This window comes from Telopea speciosissima, chromosome 7, assembly GCF_018873765.1.
Source record: "Telopea speciosissima isolate NSW1024214 ecotype Mountain lineage chromosome 7, Tspe_v1, whole genome shotgun sequence".
NCBI classification, from domain to species: Eukaryota; Viridiplantae; Streptophyta; class Magnoliopsida; order Proteales; family Proteaceae; genus Telopea; species Telopea speciosissima.
The window spans coordinates 48,073,257-48,085,256 of record NC_057922.1 but is presented as its reverse complement, the minus strand read 5'-3'; positions in this window follow the sequence as shown (position 1 = coordinate 48,085,256).

Here is a 12,000-nt window from a genome sequence, read left to right as displayed (position 1 = left end):
TCACCTTTGGTGTGATAGTGGTCATTATTGTTCTTTTCTTTGCTTTGCAATATGTTTTATAATCATAGATTTACAAAGATCATGATGCCACGTAGTGTTACGATCCGATTTGATTTAAATCATTTAATTAAACTATCTCTTTTTTTTTAAAAAAACCATAACCGAGCCGTTTAATAGGTTGGTTTCGGTTTGATTTTGATCTTGACATCCACCAATTTACCCTTCTTGCATAGTATATTCTTTTACTTCACTGTTGAGCAAGAACAAACTAAGGCTGAAAATCCCAACCAGTTACAGTACTTTGTACATCTTTAGTTTCTAGAATCCAAGGCTGTTCACCTATGTCACTGTCCAGATTCTACAATCTCCATATCTATAATTTGCCTAAATTTACGTTAGCGTTAATAAAGTTCTACGAAAAACACGTTAGCATTAATAAAGAAAGAAAGTCCAAAAATATATTCTAAAAAACTAGGGGAAAAGGGAAAGCGGCTCACCTTTGGTGTGATAGTGGTTATTATTGTTCTTTTCTTTGCTGCAATTTGTTTTATAATCATAGATTTACAAAGATCATGATGCCACATAGTGTTAAACGATCCGATTTGATTTAAATCATTTAATTAAACTATCTCTTTTTTTAAAAAAAAAAAAATCATAACCGAGCCGTTTAATAGGTTCGGTTTCGGTTTGATTTTGATCTTGACATCCACCAATTTACCCTTGCTGATAGTATATTCTTTTACTTCACCTGTTGAGCAAGAACAAACTAAGGCTGAAAATCCCAACCAGTTACAGTACTTTGTACATCTTTAGTTTCTAGAATCCAAGGCTGTTCACCTATGTCACTGTCCAGATTCTACAATCTCCATATCTATAATTTGCCTAAATTTACGTTAGCGTTAATAAAGTTCTACGAAAAACACGTTAGCATTAATAAAGAAAGAAAGTCCAAAAATATATTCTGAAAAACTAGGGGAAAAGGGAAAGCGGCTCACCTTTGGTGTGATAGTGGTCATTATTGTTCTTTTCTTTGCTGCAATTTGTTTTATAATCATAGATTTACAAAGATCATGATGCCACATAGTGGAATTTGGTCAATCTGTCATACACATAATAGACAGGGCTTTCCTAGTCAGGGCATCTGAAATACCGGTCATAGCCCGTGAAATACATTGAAATGAAATGAAATAAAATGAAATCAAAAGAGGGGGATAATTCCTTAATATCTGAAATAATGGTAGAAAATTCATAGGGTGGATGTCAGTTTTGGTCATGGATATAGCCGATCACCTCCTTGCAATCTGATTCTACCTGAAGTTTAGTGAAACCAGCAGCCACAGATTCTATAAGAGCACATCGAATTGCAATAGCTTCACGTTGAACCGCTGATCTAAAATGGTGTGGAGTTGAGACCGTCTTTACCTGATAGCCACTATGATCTCTGAAAATGAAGCTTAATCCTCTCTTTGAACTTTTATTTCCCAACGCTGCATCAGAATTGACCTTATGGTAACCAATCGGTGGAGATATCCAATTGAGAGTAGCAGCAGGCGCACTATATGATGTAGATGTTGTTGCATGGCCACTAGCAAAAGCAACATGGAACTCAAGAAAAGCTCGTTCGACCACTACGATTATCTCTTGTGGTGTCCAATTTTTAGTGTTGAACACATAGTCATTCCTTGCTCTCCAAAGATACCAACACAGGAAAAAAGCGTGTGTTAGAGATTCACATGCAACTTTCTTATTTTGGCGATATAAGGAGTCTCAAGTATTGTTTTTTATAACCATTTGCAATCCTTCTTCTTCTTCTGTTTAAGATTCCCCAGATTAAATTCTTTAAGCTCTTTTGTCTCTTTCTTCTCTTAATTAATCATGTTTGTGTTTCTGAAAAGCTTTTGAAGATGTGGGTCTCATGGGAAGTCATGCACCGCTACTTTTGTTTTTGCTTTTTGTATTGAGTGTCCGCTTAGGGCAAGGAGGAGATTTTGGGTCTCACCCTGTTAGGGTTAGGGTTTAAGTACAAGGTTACTTAAAGCATTACACCCTGAGTATCTAGTTTGGAATACCCAGACTGCTGCCTCCAGTTAGTATATATAGGAAAACTAGGGTTTTGGTCAGATGGGCTAATTACTAGATTGCCCCTCACAGCCTGAGCATTAATACAAGTAGGATTATATTAGAATATATGAAGGAATATTACATAAATACCCTTACAATCTCCTCCTATGTTCTACATATATCCATTACACATGTATAGGAATCATTGTTCAATCAGTAATTGAATCAATATAAATTGAATAAATTGACTATCAATAATCTAATAAATCAAATAAGAAATAAGTAAACTTCAAGAAATAAATCTAGAGTTTTAGATCAAAATTAAACCCAACAATAAATCCGAAGTTCCACATGCAAGTGGCTAAACCAAAAGAAATAATCAAAAGAAAAAGTCCTTGCAATCCATGTGACTTTACTCATCAAGTAAGTCATCCTCATCGAGATCCAGGTTCAACCGTTCTCCTCCATCTTCGCCATTCTCTGTAATTTGTCAAATATGAATTTCATAAGATAATATGAATTCAATCATTTGCACAATGGTATCTAGTTCAACAATAAGAACTTAGTACATTCCATATATGGCTGAAGATAAATCAAAACCAATAAGTATCATCATCAAGTTTCTTTACAAGAACTCAATCCAAAATAGTCTCTATCATAAGGACCATACCATGTTTCCATTTGCAATACTGTGTTCGTCATATCAGTCATAGATTTATGTTGTATCATCAAATTTGGAATGGTACACCATACTACAAAAGACATGTCATCAAATTTGGAATGACATAAAGACTAGCACAATATCATTGAAACATATCAGACATTTTTCATATTCCTTTGTGGAATAACAAAGTAAGGAGACTTCACATGAAAATTTGCTACACCATCAAGTTTGGAATGGTTTCACAAACCCCCATACTTAGTAACCTAACTAAGTTATTTGAAACATGTAAACTGTCCCGAATGCTTACCAAGGCTAGATGAGATTCGAATAATTCAAAATAATATTGGGTTAGGTTAAGACCTGACTAAATGGTCTTTAACCCCATCTCCCTTGTAGTTTTGAATGTTCGATCTTTGTTCAATCCTTTTGTAAGGGCATCTGCCGTATTATCCTTCGATCTCACATCAATCAAAGTGATAATCCCTTGTTCTGTTCTATAATTCAGCATGGCCTGTTTCAGCCTGATGTGTCTCCTCTTACCATTAAAGAGTGATTTATTCACAATCGTCTTTGTTGCTTAATTATCACAGAATATAGATATAGAGTTTAACTTAAAACTCCTCAATGGAATATCCATGATCAGATCCTTTATTCACTCTGCTTCATCTCCCACAGAAGCTAGAGCATAAAGTTTCGATTCCATAGATGATAGAGCAATACTAGTCTGTCTCTTGGATTTCCATACTACAGCTGCTCCTCCTAGTGTAAATACATAGCCACTGGTGGATCTGCTGTCTCCCAAATCTGAGCACCAAGATGCATCAGAATATCCTTCTAAAGTTGAAGGATGTCCAGTATAACATAAAGCATAACCTTGAGTACCCCTAAGGTATCTCATCAGCCTCGATAGGGCATCCCAATGCTCTTTTTCAGGATTACTAGTGAAACGACTCAGCATGCCTACCGTAAAGGCTATGTCTGGCCTAGTGCAACTCATTGCATACATGAGACTACCAATCAGTTTAGAATAATTTAACTGATTCATGGTGTCACCTGTGTTAGGTTTCAAACGTTTGTTATAGTCATAGGGTGTCTCAATCGGTTTATAATCATTGTATCCCCAACTAGAAAGTAGCTTCTCAATGTAATGAGTCTGACTAAGGGTGATCCCTTGCTCACTGAAGCTTACTCTCATCCCAAGAATGGTGTCTACCACACCAAGATCTTTCATGTCAAATTCTTTAGACAAGATTTCTTTAATGTCACTCACTACAGAGAGATCAGAACCAAGAATCAACATGTCGTCTACATACAAGCAAATAATCGCGACCTTGTTTGACTCAGACAAAAAATAAAGACACTTATCCAAGTTGCTGGTTTGAAAACCAAGGCTCTTTACTGTCTTGTCAAACTTCTCATGCCACAATTTAGGTGCTTGTTTAAGACCATAGAGAGATTTGTTTAATTTACAAACTCTTTTTTCAGAACCTTCCATGACAAACCCTTCAGGTTGGTTCATGTAGATTTCTTTTGTTAGGTCTCCATTAAGGAAAGCCGTTTTTACATCTATTTGATGCACAACATAGTGCTCAATAGATGCTATGGCAAGAAGAATCCTTATTGTTGTCAAATGACAGACCGGGGAGTAGATGTCAAAATAATCTATCCCTCGCACCTGTTTATAGCCCTTAGCTACTAATCGTGCTTTATACCTAGCTATAGACCCATCTGGATTAAGTTTCTTCTTCAGTACCCACTTACACCCTATTGTCTTAGCCCCTCTAGGCAGATCAACAAGGTGCCAGGTCTCATTCTGCATTAAAGAGCTCATTTTCTCATCAATGGCTTCTTTCCATAACAGTGAGTCCCTAGATCTCATCGCTTCCTTATAGGTGGATGGATCAGCCTCTAAATGGTAGGTCACAAAATCCTCACCAAAATTCTTGGGTACTCGATCTCTAGTAGATATTCTTCTAGATTCTGATTCAAGGAGCATTGTGGGAGTAGTGTCAGAAACAATTGGTTCAGATTTCAAAGGTGATTCTGTAACCACTTCAGTCAGACCAGGCAAGGTTAGGCCTTTATCTCTAAGAAATTTATCCTCAAAGAATATAGCATCCCTAGATTCTATCACCACATTGGTTGATAGATCTAAAAACTGGTCTGCAGCACTGTCTTCTGCACAACGTAGATATACACAAGTGTTTGTTCTAGTTCCCACCTTAGGTCTCCTAGGGTCTTGTATCCTAACATAAACTATACAGCCCCAAACCTTAAGAGTGTCATATCTACAGGGATGATTATGCCATAGTTTATAAGGTGTAGAAGTTAGTTTTGAATGTGGTAGTCTATTTAGAATGTGATTTGCAGTCAACACTGCTTCTCCCTAATAGCAAGAGGGCATGCCAGCTGTCAATAACATGGAGTTTAATATTTCTGTTAACGTCCTGTTCTTTCTTTCAGCTATGCCATTTGATTGAGGTGAGTAAGGAGCAGTAGTTTCAAGGATTATGCCTGCAGAGGCACAGAATTCCTTGAACTCTGTCAATTTGTATTCTCTTCCCCTATCACTTCTAAATCTTTTAATTTTCAAGTTCAATTGATTTTTCTACCCTATTCTTGAAAATTTTAAAATTTTCAAAAGCTTCATCTTTAGATTTTAACAGGTATAAATGACAATATCTAGAAAAATCGTTTATAAATGTTATCAAATACTTCCGACCTCCTCTAATTGTGTAGCTTTTAAAGTCACAAATGTCAGAATGTATAAGTTCAAGAAGTTGAGTGCTCCTAGAAACCGGTCTGAACGGTTTTCTAGTTATTTTGGTTTGAGCACACACTTCACATCTGTTAAATCTAATTGAAGTGTCTAATGGTAAATTATGAGTTTTAGCTAGTTTGAGCATTTTCCTATAGTTCACATGTCCTAACCTACAATGTAGTATTTTGGGATCAAGTGAATTATGGTTAACCTGGTTTATTGTCTCATTAGCTAAACTCAACCTAAACATACCATTCAAATTATAAGCACATCCAAAATAAAAGGAGTTAACAAACAATGTTACTCTACCACTACTAAAAGTAATAGACATGCCAGCATCAAGCAAAATTCCAATGGAAATTAAATTCTTTTCAAAACCAGGAAAGATTTTAACATTTTTCAAAGTTAATATTTTACCTGATGATAGAACCAGGTTCGCTGTCCCTTGTTGAGCCACTTCCACGACGTCTCCATTTGCAACAGTGACAATCTCTACTACTTGAACAACATTAGTGAGCAGGTCCTTGCTATTGCAAACATGACAAGTCGCTCCAGAGTCTAACCACCAATCTGAAGATGTACTGGCCAACCCCTTACCCTTGCCAACCATGGAAACAAAATTAGTAGGCTCAGTCTTGTCCACCAGCATGAGAACTTCCTTCTGTGGTGTGTCAGTGTTCCCTTTCTTAGGACCCCTACACTCAGATGTATAGTGACCCCACTTTCCACAGTTGCGGCACTTGCCCCTCTTTTTAAAATTAGTCTTTTTAGCCTCCAACTATATGGGTTCTTTTTTAGGTGGCTTGGACTGCCTAGGATATTTTTTAGGTTGTGAAACCAAATTGGCAGATGCCTGTTGTTGTTTCACCATCTCCAAGTTATTTTTGGCTCTGTTCTCATCTTCGATTCTAATGAACCGTTTGAGATCATCCAGCCCCACTTGTGTTTTCTTTCTGTGCATCTCAGTTTTAAAGGAATGCCAGGTAGAGGGTAACTTAAAGATAATTGCACCCACTAAGAATGCATCAACAACAGGGATGTTTTCTTGGTTCAATTTTGTTCTCAAGTTCTCAAAGTCTGTTACTTGTGGAAGTATCTCTTTATCTTCTTGAGACTTGAAGTCCATAAACTTGTCAATCAAGTGAGTTTTTGATAGGTCCTCCTCCTTTTTGAATTGGACTTCTAGGTTTTCCCAAATATCTTTTGTAGTCTCATATTTATTATAGGTCTCTACCAGCCTATCTAACAGGCAGTTCAATAGGTAGTCTTTGCAAAAGTCCTCATCACTTATCCATTGGGCTTTAGTTAGGTCCGTACAATCAGAAAATTTATTTACTATAGTGTAGAAAATATTGAGGTACTTCAGTCCAAACTGAGTCCTCCTTTTCCAAGAACTGAACTCAGAGCCACTAAAGCTTTCCAATTTGATCATCTCAGTTGGAACAGCGTGTTTCTCCATATTTATGTGATTTGTTTATATGTCCAAAGAAAAATTCAAATAAAAATAAATGGTCCAAGGAACAATCACACCTGATATGGAGAACCCTGGATTTAGACGGCAGAGGAAAAAGATAGCGGCAGTACAGCGGCGTCGACACTCGTAGTGCTTGTTGGCGCAGGTCGCTGTCTGTTGGCGCAGGTCACTGGCACTGACTGTTGGTACAGTCACTTGCGGCTTCTCCCTTTTTTTTTTTTAATTAGGCAATCAGCCAATTAAAACTTTGAAGAGAAGTCTCTGCCAACGTACTCTGCCAAAAGCTGCTTTTGATTTCCATTTTTTTTTTTTTTTTTAATCAAATCAGAGAAAGCATTATTGTCCTTTCAAATCAAAAGGTTTATGAGAAAGAACAAAACCCTTTTCAAATAAAAAAAAGGTAATCAATGCTTTTGAGAAGCTGCCAACGTTTATTTTCTTTTTTCAATCAAAGCAATCAATTACTTCCTCTTTGTACAACGGATTTTGCAGGTGGTAGATGCCAATCGCCAAAATCGAGAGTGAAGCCGAATGCTAAAACCAATGAGGTAATCAATGCCTTGATCCACAGCCTTGGATAGGTAATCAATTCCTTGATCCATGGTGTAGAAACACGATTCTATTTTCTAAAAAACGAAACCGAAGCCGATCATACAAATCGATCAAAAAACCAGAAGTGATATGTACGAACGTTGATCCCTCAAAAGAAAAACGATCAATCACACCGAAATCGATTGGAGAAAATCACCGAAGCCGAACGTTAATCCGAAATCCAAAACAGATCTTGATCGCAGAGAAACGAAAAACCTAATGCTTTAAGATTGTTAGGGTTAGGGTTTAAGCACAAGGTTGCTTAAAGCATTACACCCTGAGTATCTAGTTTGGAATACCCAGACTGCTGCCTCCAGCTAGTATATATAGGGAAACTAGGGTTTAGATCAGATGGGCTAATTACTAGATTGCCCCTGACAGCCTGGACATTAATATAAGTAGGATTATATTAGAACATATGAAGGGATATTACATAAACACCCTTACACACCCTTTGTTACTTGCAAAGATAATATAATAATAAAATAAAAAAGAGAGAATTATTAAGGAGAGAGATAGAAAATAGGATAGAGTTTTGTTTTAAATCGGCAAAGCCCAATTAGTTACAAACTCCTAAAATTTCTCGCACATCTCCCACTCCTCACGTACAAAAATAATTAAATAATAATTACTAATGTGTAACAGATTAGGCTCCTCTCTTTAGAGGGCTTCGCCCACTGAGTGCCCAATGAAGCATTCAACAGCAGGGCTGTGCCGCACACATCCCGATGGCTAACTGGAAACACATCGGGATGTGCACGGCACAACCCAGTTGTTGGATGTCTCATTGGGCACTCATTGGGCAATGCCCTCCAAGGAGAGGAGCCCAATCCAATGCGTAACACCCTTTTATCAGTCCTGAGTTTTACCATCATAATCACTGCAACCATGGCCATCTAGTTTGAAACATCATCATCACATGGGTCCTTCCAAGAATAAGCTTCCAGTGGAGCTGGCAAAGGAAGAGGATCTCAAATTGTACGGGCTTGGGTCTCATCATGACCACCACGATCATGACGACGACCACTTACATGATCACCTTGATTCGCAAATCCTGAGCCTCGGTAGGTACTTGACTTGTTTCAGATTGAATTCTTGGTGGGAAGATGAGTTGCAGTTATCTCTTCTGGAGATGTTCTAGAGGAGATGAATTCAAACCCTAAACGGTCAAATGCTCATTCTATCATATTAGCAAGGGTAAATTGGTCAACAACAACTTAATTCTAACGTTTTTAGTCCCCAAGTTAACGACATGGGTGCATTTGTTAACCTTTTTTAAAAAGTAGGGGGCCATGAGTAATTATCCAAAATGATGGGTGTGTAATTACGTGATACCGGAGGTATGTGTAAATTTCTTTTTTTTTCTTTGTTTTTGGGTAGGGACCTTAAACACATCAAAAATCAGAATTACTTTAAATGCATGAGTTTTATAAAAAATGTCATTATATGCCTAACCCTAAAATAAGACCTTAAACACATGAGAATTACTTTAAATGCATGAGGAGTCTAATTAAATAACAAAAAAAAAAAAGCACTTAAACTATCTCTAATGATGGATAAGTAATTTTACCAAAAAAAAAAAAAAAATGATGCATAACTAATCAGACTTTTGAATGCTGAAAATTTGTGGGGGGAGTATCCAAGTTACCCCCAACATAACATTTTTATCCATAAATACCAAAATATCCTTTCAAAAATTATCCGGATGTAAATTTACTTTAAATCAAAATGAATTTTACCTAAAATGTCAAAACAGAACAATTTTTTTTCTTCTAGATTCACACAAAAAGATTGAATATTACAATAATGTTCCTACAATGCAGAATGACCTAAGATCCCTAAAAAGGATGATGCAAACATTACAAAGATGAAAATAGAGACAAAAGAAAATAAATAACATCTAAAATGATAAATCGAAAGGAGAATGTGGTTTGGGATTATGAAGAATGAACAATAAACTCACAATTATCAAACCATGGCATTATGAAGAAAATAGATCATTAAATAAAATGAAATAAAAGAAAGAAAAAAAAATTGCATGGTGAATAACTATGATAAAACATGATTATTAATAACAAAAACAAAATTATAGTTGGCATATCACTACTACCCTATTTAGGGTTGCAAAGGTATACCCTTGTTTTCAGCTTTATAACTTGCAAAGAGTAAATTGAATTATAAGGAAATTTAAGTTACAGTATGGAGAAGTTTCACCTTTAGTCAATGTCCTGTCTCAACTAGTGGGGTATCTTCCTCCCTCTTTTTGGATGCTTAGGACATGGATAGAGAATCTTGTTAATTTATAGCTGAGATAGTTTCCTCTTAGCGAATCTTTATCCCCTCTAGTTCCCTACCTGGCCCAGTTCCCCTGTTACGATAGATTAGGATTAGATTAGTTGATTAGATGAGTTAGGTTGTTTGTTACAAAGGATTGTTGGTATTACCCCGATAAAAAGGATTTCCTTATATTCATGGAGTATGAAAGAAGAAATACGTTTAGTCTCTCCTCTCTATCCCCCTTTCTTAGGAGTCCCTCACAGAAAATCCCCCCTCTGACAATTCTTGAATCTCATCACAGATTCTGAATCGTACCATTGGTGCTTTCATTGATCTTCCCCTTTCTTTGATTGTCTCACATTCTTTTGATTTCCTTCCATTTTCGTTGTTTTCATCTTGCTTACAATGGGTCTGTTCACCGAATACAACAGGCTGGTCCTCCTCTTCCACTCACTGGAACAACAAGATCCGACTCATCCATTCATCTCCTATATTATAGAAGAGATTTCCAAGGAGCAAGCGCGGATCTATAGTATTGATCTTGTTTTTTATTTTGCATTTAGTGGGAGTCAATGGCGCACTTGGGACATGAAGACGATTCCACACCTGAGACCACTTCCACTAATGAAATCACCAATATATGTTACGATTCAGAATCTGTGATGAGATTCAAGATCTGTAAGAGGGGGGATTTTCTCAGTATTTTGAGTAAATGAGGGAATTCTAAGAAAGCAGTACAGCGAAGAGAGACTAAACAATTTTGTTTCTTCTTTCATACTCCATGAATACAAGAAAATCCCTTTTATAGGGGTAATACCATCAATCCTTTGTAACAAACAACCTAACTCATCTAATCAACTAATCTAATCCTAATCTATTGTAACATTCCCAATGCCTCTAACAAGGGGAGGCACTATGACCACCCTACCCTTGCCCCAACACTCTGCCTAGGTGGGGTCCACCCCCCCTTATTATAGGCACTGAGGAACTGGGCCGGACAAAGAATTGGAAGAGATAATTTTCCTCCTCTTAGCTGCATTTTGCAAATTGAATCAAAAGTGTTTTTTTTTTTTTTTTTTTTTTTGGTTTTTTGTCAAAATGTGAAGATATATTATTAGATGAAAGCTTCCTGCTAGGAGCAAGATTATTTTTTCACCAGAATCTTCGAACTAGACTATTCATTCTATGCCAAGAAGCGCTATCCTTTTGTCTCAAGTTGGTCCCTGTGAACTCGGACCCTTTTTTTTTTAAAAAAAATTTTATTTGTCTTAAAACTTCAAAAACTCATATATTCTAATCCCAATATCCAAATTTCATAGTTCTAGATGCATTGAAAAGGTCTTTTGAGTAATTTGCATCGAAATAATTTTTGAATGGCATTTGTAAGAGTTACTAAGTGTTGTAATGGTAGTTGCAAGTTGTATTCATGGTTTGAATTTGCATTTGCAAGAAGAATGATTTGAAGAAAGCTTCATAAATACAATAAGAACTACTAAGTTGTATTCATGGCTTGAATTTGCATTTGTAAGAAAAAAGACTTGAAAAAAAGCTTATAATTTCTATGCTCTTTACTGGTATCAAAGCCAAATGGGTGTTTGAAGTTATGAATCAACATTTTATCTAAATTTTTGGTATACTAATAGTGCTCTGACGGAATCACTCCTTGTTGATTCTTAGACACAAGTAATTCATGTATGTATGAACCCTAAATCTTTTTAATTCTTTTTTGTTTCATTGGTGGTGTAGTTATTACATATCACTTCAACATTCAATGAACGGATGATGAGATGATATGATAAAATCTATTCATTGCACTCAACATGAAATTGATTGTCCCCCATACTTTATACTTTGTAATCCACTCTTCACCTTTGGAAATCAGCTTATGCATGCAAACCACATTTCATGCACACAAGAACATGCAACTGCAATGTGCTGATCAAGACTCTCTCTATTGCTCTATCATCAACAACACTTGCTGGTGTGCCCAACACACATGGAATCATGAAGTTTTATCAAATTTCAAAGTTATTTGACTAGTCTTTTGACTACTCTTCCCAGGGGGATTTTTAGTTTTGGTAGAAAGAAGGCTATTCATTCATGCTAGTCTTCCCAAGGGGATTTTTATTATTTACCGATGTTAGTTTCTCCTGATCACTTTGAATGATTCAA